The sequence below is a fragment of the Octopus bimaculoides genome, chromosome Z, assembly GCF_046866305.1.
Source record: "Octopus bimaculoides isolate indiv1 chromosome Z, ASM4686630v1, whole genome shotgun sequence".
NCBI lineage: Eukaryota > Metazoa > Mollusca > Cephalopoda > Octopoda > Octopodidae > Octopus > Octopus bimaculoides.
Window position 1 is genome coordinate 45604326 of NC_142944.1, and position 11693 is coordinate 45616018.

Below are 11693 nucleotides of genomic sequence, written 5' to 3' on the forward strand. Positions count from 1 at the left end.
ATGGCTCTTCTCCCCCACCTGATATGGTCCAATCAAGAGTTTTGATGGCACATCTGGTGTATAAGAGAATTTGACATCGCTGCCCTAAACTGCGTCTCATTACGAGCCATTGGTTCGTCTGGTATCGTAGAGAGGAAAGCGTCAAGTTTTGTCTTGAAGACCTCCGCATCCATGTCTTGCATGTCTCTCAAATGTTTTGGCAGGGCATTGAAGAGCTGAGGTCCTCTGAAACCGAGGCTGCTGCAGTATCTCGTTCTTATGTGAGATGCAGTGGACGGCACCTTTGGCACCATACAATGGCGACCCGTGCGGGCATTCCTGTAGTACTTGATGCCAAAGTTTGGCACCAGTCCTTCCAGTATTTTCCATATGTATATTATTACATATCTCTCCCGCCTGCGCTCCAGGGAGTAGAGACCTAGTGCCTTCAGTCGCTCCCTGTAGTTCATCTGTTGGACTGTGGCGATCTTTTTTGTATAGTGCCGCTGAATTGCCTCGAGTTCTGCTGTCCGCTTAACACTGTGTGGTGACCACAACTGAGAGCAATAGTCTAGGCGGCTCAGAACAAATGTCTTCCATAGAGTCAACATGACTTTTTGATCCCTTGTACGGAATGTTCTCAGTATCCACCCTGCCAGTTGTCTGCACTTTGCTGTCAACTTGACAATGTACATGTGAAATGATGCATCACTACACATGTTGATGCCCAGATCTCTTACTGTTTGTGGTTCTGGGATTGCAGTACCTCCAGGTCCTGTGTATGCCAGTTGGGAGGTACTTGTGGTCTTGTAGCGCAGTACTTGAAATTTTTTTGCATTGAACTGCATATTATTTTTCTCTGTCCACTCATATATTGCATTTAGGTCATTCTGCAGGCTTACAATATCATCAGGATTCTTTATTACCTGAGATATCTTTGTGTCATCAGCATAGCTAGTGACAGTAGCTCTCCGAGTGACCGTGGCATGTCCAGAAGGGCCACTATGAACAGTAGTGGCCCCAGAACAGTCCCTTGTGGAACACCGCTCAATATTTGTGTTTCCCTAGATAGTTCTCCATTGGCTGCAATTGTATAAGTGTATAAATACACATGTATATATATACATGTATGTATATATATATACATCTATGTATGTATATATATATGTATATACATATACATGTATATGTATATATATATATACATGTATGTATATACATATATATATGTATGTATATACATAAATACATGTATATATATATATACATGTATATATATATATACATGTATATATATACATGTATATATATATATATACATGTATATATATATATATATATATATATATATATACATGTATATATATATATATATACATGTATATATATATATATATATATATATATATATACATGTATATATATATGTATATATATATATATAGATATATATGTATGTATATGTATATATATATATATATATATTTGTGTGTGTGTGTGTGTGTGTGTGTGTGTGTGTGTGTGTGTGTGTGTGTGTGTGTGTGTGTGGCAAGTAGATTGGTTATCAACAACATGGTTCTTGGATTCAGTTCCACAGCGTGGCACCTTGGGCAAGTGTCTTCTACTATAGCCTCGGGCCGACCAAACGCTTGTGAGTGGATTTGGTAGACGGAAACTGGAAAAAGCCTGTCGTATATGAATGTATATATATATATATATATATATATATATATATATATATATATGCATGTGAGTGTATATATTTGTGCGTCTGTGTTTGTCCGCACAACATTGCTTGACAACAGATGCTGGTGTTTTTACGTACCCATAACTTAGCGGTTCGATGAAAGAGACCGATAGAATAAGTACTAGGTTTACAAAGAATAAGCTCTGAGGTCGACTTGCTCGACTAAAGGCGGTGCTGCAGCATGGCCGCAGTTAAATGACTGAAACAAATAAAAGAGTAAGAGTAAAGAGATTGTATATATGTATGTATATACATATTTATATATAACTTTACGATGAAACTAAACAAACGAAGTTTGTTTTTAGAAGCGTTGAGATGTATTGTAAGATACAGAAATAAATTTATTTCTCAAACGTATGATAATGCTATAAATAGCGTGATCAGGATAAATTATCCATTTATTGTAGAAAAATACGTTAGTGGCCAGCCATGAGACTCGAACTCACATCTCTGTGATTACGCATCAAGTACAACGACTTCTGCTAGGCAGTTTTGGTGAATGGTTACTTATCAGAACCATTCAGCATTATGTGTTAGGTCACTCAAGGGTGTTCGCTCTCATCTCTTCGGTATGTACTGCCTCTACAACCACTACTGTGGAAATTGGAAGCGTTAAGAGGTATCCCACGAAAACCAGGAAGTAGGCGAATCATGTCGGTATACACAGACGACGTCACCGTCATAGTGCCGAACAGCAGGCACACAGACCTAATCTGCACTGCTCTAAAAGAATACTGAAGTAAAAATTAACCAAGGAAAGTCAGTCGGCCTGCAGTTCGGCTATTTGGTGAAGCGGGTCAATGCTGTTCAATAACATCGTGGAACGCTGGACAGAGTGACCGGTTAAATTGCTCAGGGTCTGGTTTGATCCAGATCTGCAGGTAGAGAAGAACTGGGACGAGGTGACGAGCAGGGTGACCAATCTTACTCAGAAATGGGTAGAGGGAAACCTATCACTGAAAGGTCGGTAGGGCTGGCGAATGCTAACATAACCTCCGTAGTATATTATCGCCTGACCGTCGTACCTTGCCCGTTTGCATCTGACTAAACTGGGGTGAGTATACTTTCGCTTTCTGTGAAAGCGACGCGTTCTCCTGGTTAGGTGTTCTATCTGCTGTTAACACTGTGAATGGAGAGCTAGGCATGTCTTGGCTGCTGATGCGAAGACATGCACTGAAGCTGGGACATATCTACAAGCACGGAAACGCCGTCAGTTGGGTTGAGCAGAGTTGCACACATAGCGACGGAACTGTTCTGCACGCCCTGGTCCAGTGCCCAAGCATTACTGACTTGTGGGTTTATGTCAAACACCTGCTGTCACGTGAAGGACAGGTCCGGCTATCGGCTGAGTCCATCGTGGAGATAGCCCCCCCCCCCCGCTTCCTTTCGGCTGGGAAGGGTGAGTAGTATTTCTTTGTCCGGTGGCCTTAGCGAAAGAGGTTCTGTGGTTGACCAGGTTGAAAGGTCCGGAGATAGACGCTTTCCTTTTTGGTCAAGCCTTATTCAAGTTTTCAAGTTTCACTCGAAAAGGCCAGTGAGGGTAGAGTGGGATGTGTTGCCTCCCAACAATTTTGTTAATGGATGGGTGAATGTAACGCGATTGGCCCGATTGAAGAAACCTTCACTAAACACGTGCCTCTAGATCGAGGGTAGATGAAGAGAGGGCACTTGCCATACAGGTGAAGCCGATTGTGGTTTTTGTGGGGTTTACACGGGCAGCACTTGGGAGTCTCCCTCTTTTGGGAATTTTAATTACTCTTTTACTTGTTTCAGTCATTTGACTACGGCCATGCTGGAACACCACCTTTTCGTCGAGCAACTCGATCCCAGGACTTATTCTTTGTAAGCCTAGTACTTATTCTGTCGGTCTCTCTTGCCGAACCGCTAAGTTACGGGGACGTAAACACACTAGCATCGGTTGTCAAGCGATGTTGTGGGGACAAACACAGACACAAACATATATATACTTATACATATATACGACGGGCTTCTTTTAGTTTCTGTCTACCAAATCCACTCACAAGGCTTTGGTCGGCCCGAAGCTATAGTAGAAGACACTTGATGAAGGTGCCACGCAGTGGGACTGAACCCGGAACCATGTGGTTGGTAAGCAAGCTACTTACCACACAGCCACTCCGGTGTTAATTTTCTTCTTTATTCCTTATTTACACGTTTCAATCGCACCATTTGTATTGCATTGTTTGGTGCCATCTTCAATCCTTTATATGAACCTTAAGTGGTTAATAAAGTAAGGCGGAGCGCTGGCGGATTTGTTAGCACGCCGGGAAAAATGGTCAGTGGTATTTTATCCGTCTTTGCGTTCTGAGATCAAGTTCCGCCGAGGTCAGCCTATGCCATTCAACATTTCGGGGATGTACCGGTTGATCACTGAGGGTTGACGTAATCGACTGGTCTCCTCCACGCCAAATTACAGGCCTTGTGCCAAAATTTGAAAAAAAAAAATTATTACTGAAGCAGCGAACTGGCAGAATTGTTAGCGCATCGGACAAAATGCTTGGTGGCACTACTTCCGCCATTTTACGTTCAGTGTTCAAATCAAAGCGAGGTCTCTGCCATCCTCTTGAAATTGATAAAATAACTCACTTATCAAGTACCGGGCTCGTTATAATCGACTTAAATAGCTCGCCTTGTGCCAAAATGTAAAATAATTAAAAGTGTAGCGTGCTGGCATAATCGCTAGCAGGTCGGACAAAATGCTTACCAGCATTTCTTCCGTCTCTAAGTTCAAATCCCGCCTTTGTCAACTCTGCCTTCGGTCATATAATGCATCAGTCAAGAGCTCGGGTTGATGTAATCGTTTTACCCCTTCCCTGAAGATTGGTGGCTTTCTGCCAAAATTTATATTAAGTATTTTTATTATTTCTCAAAATCGTTCAATAGGAATTTGCAGTAGTTGCTTATGAGAGAAAAAAAAAATATATTGTAAACAACATTTGCACATTAAACATGACAAAAGATTTTGTCTAATAATTCAGTGAGTGTAGCTAAGCTTACAATCTTCAAGCTTAAAGACAACATTTACAAATAGTCTAATGATTTATAAGTTTGTAGGTAGTTATTTATAAAGAGAGTGTAAAGCAAATGTTTTGTGGGTACGGTATTTCTGTTAATTTGTGATTGGTTGCAATATTTATGCACTGTATTGTATTATTGTTTGTTTAGTTAACGTTCATTCATTTATTTAGAGATGCCATGATGTGAATGTTCTTTTATCTTTGCCTCTCTCTCTCACACACACACACACATTATGAGAGAGGGGGAAGAGAGATTTTTCAGTATGTGACTTCGTCTACTTCAAAGAAATGGGAAGTGGAGTTAGCCTCGGTGATTTTGGAACCGAGATCGTTGGGTGGCGAAACAAATACAATAAATGGTGGTTTGATATACTATTGACTAATGATTTATCATTCTTGCATATCAGTGAAGTGGGTTGAAGAAAATACGAGCATGTACAACTCGGACAGCAGATGCTTGTGATTTGTTCCGTTTATTCCTTGCTGTCATTTTGTTTTTATCCCTCCGAAAGGTTGGTGGTGAAATAATTGTTTTTATCCCTCAGCAAGGTTGACGAAAAAGAAAGAATTTATCTTCAAAGCAGAAGCATGGCCCAAATATTGGCAACAAACTGGGTTCCATGAAAGACAGCCAAAAAACCAGATGTTCAACCGGCTGACAGATTCAGTCTGGTATCCAGGTAGGCAACGGCAAGATTTGAACTCAGAACGCAGCCGTAAGGAATATCCAACATCCGATGTTCAAACATTTCGGCCGACAAGCTTCTCAAGACTTGTACGTAATTTATTAACTATTGAAAGATGTAAAGTTGATTTAGGTGGGACTCGAACCCGAGATGCAAGAGGACAGAGTACAATAAATGTTGCTGTAACATTACACAACGTAGAAAAAAAAATTCTGATGTTTTTATAGGAAACAAACGACTACCCTTGGTTACTGACATTTCTGATCAATGTGTTATACAAGCTTTCTTGCATTTCAAAAAAACCAGCAACAAGCCAAACTATAGTTAAGCGCATTGTAACAGTAGGCTTCCGGGTTAGATTACATACCCCTCAATTTTTTTCTTTTACTGTTTAGTCAGGGCGGCAAAGGCAACACAAAAATCCTTCGTTTGTAGTGGGCGTCTGTCAAAGAGGAACTTCTAACAAAATTGGAGAACTTATCTAAATGTTTTTAGTAGAATCCCACTAAAGATCCTTAAAGACCTAGTAGTGGGGGTATTAATACGGACAACAGACCCTGCCCACTATCCAAGAATTGTTCGCCAATCTACCGTTCTGGACAAGGTTTTTATTTCATCGACTTCGAACCGGATGAAAGTGACTTAAACTGGACGAGATTTGAATTCAAACGGCAGAAAAACAAATAGGACAGGGTATTTTGTCCTGCACTCAATCTACTTCGTGAATTCATGTTTGAGAGACACGTGTGAATATATTTGTGCAAAAAAAAAAAAGGGGGGGGGGGGCAGTGTTTCATGTTAAAAATTGAAAGCTGTAGTTATTTCTTTTGTTGCTAGACTTCATTCTGGCTCAGCCTGCTCAGTCTCACTATCCTATTCGAGATGACGTCGTTCCATCTGCACGAGATCCCGATTACAAAATTTCTCATGAAATTCAAATAAACACCGCTACACATACGTCATTTACTTCTTTTTATCCACCAATTTAATGTATTCGACGAACAATTACACCATTTTGTATCGGCGCCCCCAAACTCGGGAAATATACAAGCCTAGATAGGTTTCACTCCAAACAAAATTCATTAAGGGTTTTTTTTTTTTTTTTTACTTCTTGCCTCTATAAAATTATCTAAGCTTTGAATAGAGTAACAACCTCGCCGGGTCTGTAGGTTGAAGCAACCCGGTTGAATTTGGAGGCTAAAAAAAAAAAAAAAAAAAAAAAAGCTACATTATTTGTCAGTTTATCCAGATTAGATGGGTGACCCGAAGCATTTTATTAAAAAAAGGCATTATTTTGAAGATTCTAAGCTGACATTCTTTGGAAGTTAGACAAAGTTGAAGTAAACCAAACTTTGATTACTGGTCTAGTGATCCTCGGCTTTTTATTTAATTGCTATAAAACAATTATAAACAGCTAATGCTTTCATCTTTTAAGGCATTGCCACCAAGTAGGAGATCCTACAATCTTTGGCAGCCTTGAATTCTGGTACAGTTTGTTTTGACATTTGTTTCCAAAACAGACCAGTTTGATTCACTTAAAATTTACTTCAGTGTGTTCTCTTTGCCAATAATATCTTCCAGTAATGCTGGAAAAGAAACTATCAGCTTTGTTGGTACTATCAAATACACTTAACTGTAAGTAATGAGATTTGGAGAAGGCTCAGGTCAAACAAAATTATCATGAAGCTTTCAATAAGCATAAGTTTATTTAATCTATTGTAATAAAGTGTTCATTTGTAAGGTAGAAACAAACATGACCTCAACTCATTTCAAAGTATTTATTATATTGGTTATATCCTATCTGTATTTTGGAGCAGTTAAGCACAAACTTTAATGTTTGTTTTTAAGCTTGTGTATTTTCAGATAAGGGAACGTGTCCAGAATAGAAAAGAACGAAAAAAAAGCAAAAAAAACAAACAAACTAAACAGTTGGTGACATGAATATCCTCTAAACACTACATTTCTCTTCTAACTTCAACAAGCTTTTAAACCATGTAATTCCCTTCACGTTATTCTTTCTCTTCGCACAATAACTTACTTCCTCTCTACATAACAGTTTACACTTCTCTCCTGCTTTTTCACTCGCTCTTCACTTCTCCAAAGCACGTGGCAGTGTAACGCATTCGTGTTTAGAGTATTAATATATAAATTCAAGTTTTTCAATTTAGATTATGAAAAGGAAAATCCACTGCAGCGAACAATTTTCTTTTTGTATTTTTAACTTTAATATATAAACGGAACTTTAATTTTATTTCGAATTAATATTTAACAATTGTCAGCTTGATTAGTGTCTGAATAGGTATACATATTCTATACTACGTAGATCATTTATAAACAGAGGAGCTGCCATAATCATAACTTCATAGGCATTCATGCTTGCATATGCCCTGGGTCTATATATACAAATAAGGGTGCGTTTCTTTATAAATATACGTGTTCCAGCGAAAATACGCGAGCATAGGCGCATATACTCTGGTCGGTACCTATTCATATTGAAAGCCGTGTACACGCGCGTATATATGCGCGTGCGTAAACCCATTTTACGAGAACGGTTCAAATGATTCTGAAAGTAGATGAATCTATTGAGTCTGATGCTTACTATCATGTCGTCCAATATATAGTCGTATATTCTTACAAGCACTATTTTTCTTAACCTTCTCTTCGGATAAATAACAAACTTTCTCCCGGAGTTAATGACCAAATACATGTTTGCGTTAAAAATCTACAATGAAAACTGGATTCCAAACTAAATTTCTCATGAGTTGTATCAGCTGTACCTCCTTGGATGTAGATTTTTGGATTCTCCCTGAAAAGACAAATTTATCTTACAATATATAAAATGGAGCGAATAATGACAACTAATCAGACGAAGCATTTGCCTGTTTTCGAAATAGAAAACCGCCATGTCGCTGATGTTAATATCAAGATTAAAAATGAATATTGTACCAAATTGATAATCTACGTGGTCGCTCATCTTGCTCGAAATAAAAATCCTAAAAGGACACCCAAAAGTCTTGTAAAAGGAAGGAAACATTGTATAGTTTGAATGTAAAAGAAATCGGACTGATCACAGCTAGAAGGTCTACTCAGTATGACTCTAGGAGACGAGATTTTTCATAAACAAACCCATAAAACCCGTTATATATGCCTACAAATTAATTAGTCGGACTCTTGGCAACACAAGTTTTCTAGAAAAATCTTAAATAGGCGCATGGGCAGTGGTATGATTAAAAAATTTGGAGTCGCAGTCTCATGGTTGGTTACCACTTCAGGACATTGAGTGTGTATCAGTAGATTTCTGGTTGGACTTAAGCCAGCTTGCGCGTGAAATTAATGAGGTGGTAAACGTGCGGAAATCTATCGATTGGGCTATAGCTCTAATTCGAAGACAGCCTTATCGCTAAAAGTCATATCGTGTGCGTTTGAAGATCAAATTTCACGGCAAAAGAAGCCCTGGAATGCTCAGCTATTTAATCGATAACTCATTTAATAATTAATTCTTTTTAAACTGATATATTCTGGTCGTGTAAGAAAGTTGATGAGAAAATGATCTGCGGTAATATTTTAGTCTATATTCGAAAACAATGAAATTAAGACTATATCAATACAATACATTTCGTAAATTGTTCAATTAAGCGACAAATAAGGTTACTTTTCAAATGGTGTAGCACTCTACAATTCTTTGTAAAGACTAGAAGATGGCGTTATTGCAGACTAAATAAAACACCGTTTAGTATTCCTCATAAATGCTGTAGTCAAATATAGAACATCAATAGATTTGACCAACACTATTTTACGACAAATGTAAATAGCTTCTTTTTTTTATAGCAATGAAACGAAACATATCAGAAGTTTAAAGCAATATATTGCGTGCATGTAAGTAGAGATGGGGTTTAACAATGCAGTAATCATATAAACATACAGTTATTTTTGTTTAGCGCCAGGTGAAACCGAATTAAGCAAACTTTTGAGAAAACTTATCCGTTTAAGATTTTCTAGCCCTAGAGTTCATGCATTTCACGTTTAAGCTGGAAGAAAGTGATTTAACGATGTAGCAATATTGTTCGAAAGTAACGGCTGTGTGGTGAAGAGGCTAGCTTTGCGATCACATGGTTTCGGATTCAGTACCACAGTGCAACAACTTGGGCAAAATGTTGTACAAAGAAAGCAAAATAGTCATTTTTACACAAATACGAGTGATTTCTACAATTTCACTGAAGCCAAGAGTAGCCAGGTTTGAAAGTTAATGAGAGGTAGCATATAAAAAAAGGCGCAGTGGTGTACACCAAAGAATTTAAAACTAATTTTTCTTATATTACGCGAAATAGTTCATACATTGCATTCATTAATTTCATGTTTCAGTAACAATGTCATTATGTACGAAACTTAAATCTATTGATATAGCTAACTAAAAAGTAAAAGAATTTGCTAAGATGAGACTATTTGAAACAGGTTTCCTTGGGGTGGGTGTAAGAGGTCGCTCCCCTTGTTCCTCTATTAGCTACGTTACTTATTGGTGTACGTTTACACCCACACTGTCTTATTGGCAAGATAACTATGCAAACAATGATATAACTGTAGTTCTTGTGTCACATGATAAATACTGGCTCAATTAATCTAAGACAGATTAATTAATCAAAGAAGATATACATCGAAATTAATTAGTAATACATTTTTGAATTAATATTTGCGAGAGAAATTTTTTTCACATCTGGATAAAAAGTTACTGCAAGATAAAACTACAATGTAATATATTGAAACCAAACCATTCTATTACTATGTTTGCAACTAAAATAAATAATTATAAAGTCACAGTTTACAATTCCTACAAGCATTTGAATATTTAAAAATATATCGAATAAATTCGAAGTAAGAAAAAAAAAATTAAAAAAAGAGAGAGCCATGTCCAGTAAGTTCACCGTCATTAATACATCTCAAAGAAAGTTCACCGTTCTTTTCTTTTCCGATAAGATAGTTTTTAGCTATTACTATGGGTATATTTTCTCGGTGAACTTTCTTCACGGGGAACTTACCTGTAATAGAAATGAAACAGAAAAACAAGGTTTAGGATAATTTTGCTCCTACATTCAGCATTTGATTCTGCATAACGTTTAAATCTAAATTAACATGAAAATAGAATATTTACCTCTAGATTTCAGTATCGTTTCTTCTTTATGTGAGGAAATGGTTCGTAAGAGCTCTTTGATAAGAAGATTATTAATAAATAGCAAATTCTCAGCAGTTTGGTGCTTTTAATTCCTCTCTTTCCTACGACGTATTGGTGAAGGAAATAGTGTTGTGGCAAATGATGAGAATTCACAAGAGACACATAGATGTCTGATTTGCAAGCATAACCAATCACAACTACAAATTTCCTCTACTAATAAAGAGAAAAAATAGCAGTAGATGAATGGGTGGTGCTAAGAGTGGGGAGAGAGAGAGAATTTAAAAATCTGACAAACATTTTTTTATTTTGTACAAGGTAGCCAGCAGACAAGTTGGTTCGAATTTCACAGTGGTTACTGTATGTTCCTTGTTAGATTATATTTTTTAACTGCTTTATTCAATGTTGTTCGACACATTTCTATCAAAAGAATAAACAAGAAGAATGAAAAAAAAAATTTTACTTCAACCAGAATATTTTTTACAAATAAATTCCTATTACTTTTCAACTTTCTGCTTTTCTTATTCGTTCCAAAAGCAAAATGTATTGAGCCTAGCTCGTATTTTCATGACTTCTATCTTTCAGAAAGTCATCTAACGACTCTCCAAGTTTTCCAGCTATACCGAGATCACGCAGTTTGTGGCATATCATACCATGATCTATCTTGTCAAAAGCTTTTGCAAAATCAAGATATATTACGTCCACATTTGAGTTGTTGAGTAACTGCCTCAACACTCAGTCATAATGTTGTAAGAACTGGGTCAGGCAGCTCCTACCTGGTCGAAAGCCATGCTGGGTATCACTCAGCAAGTTATTTTTTTCAAGAAATGCGATTAGTTTTCCTCTGACTATCCTTTCCATGACTTTGCTGATGTGTGAAGTCAGAGAGATAGGCCTATAGTTTTTGGCATCTGTTCTGCTTCCCCCTTTTATGGATTGGGCATATTATACCCTCCTTCAGCTTGTTTGGCAGTCTACCATTTGCAAGAAAGCTCTGGAAGAGAATCTGGAGGGGTTTTGCCAGGGTATGCTTACACGATTTGAGGAGGATTGCTGGGAAACCATCAGGACCAGCAGTTGAG

At 37.6% G+C, this 11693-nt stretch overlaps 1 long non-coding RNA gene across 1 annotated transcript; it reads right to left on the reverse strand.

Annotated features, from left to right (window-relative positions):
* Nucleotides 1–4052: 4052 nt before the first annotated feature.
* On the reverse strand, nucleotides 4053–10862 carry LOC128249603 (uncharacterized). The gene is made up of 2 exons (XR_008265709.2): nucleotides 10594–10862; nucleotides 4053–8253 (listed from the first exon to the last, which is right to left on the reverse strand). It is a non-coding gene; the product is annotated as an uncharacterized LOC128249603 (long non-coding RNA).
* Nucleotides 10863–11693: the final 831 nt, after the last annotated feature.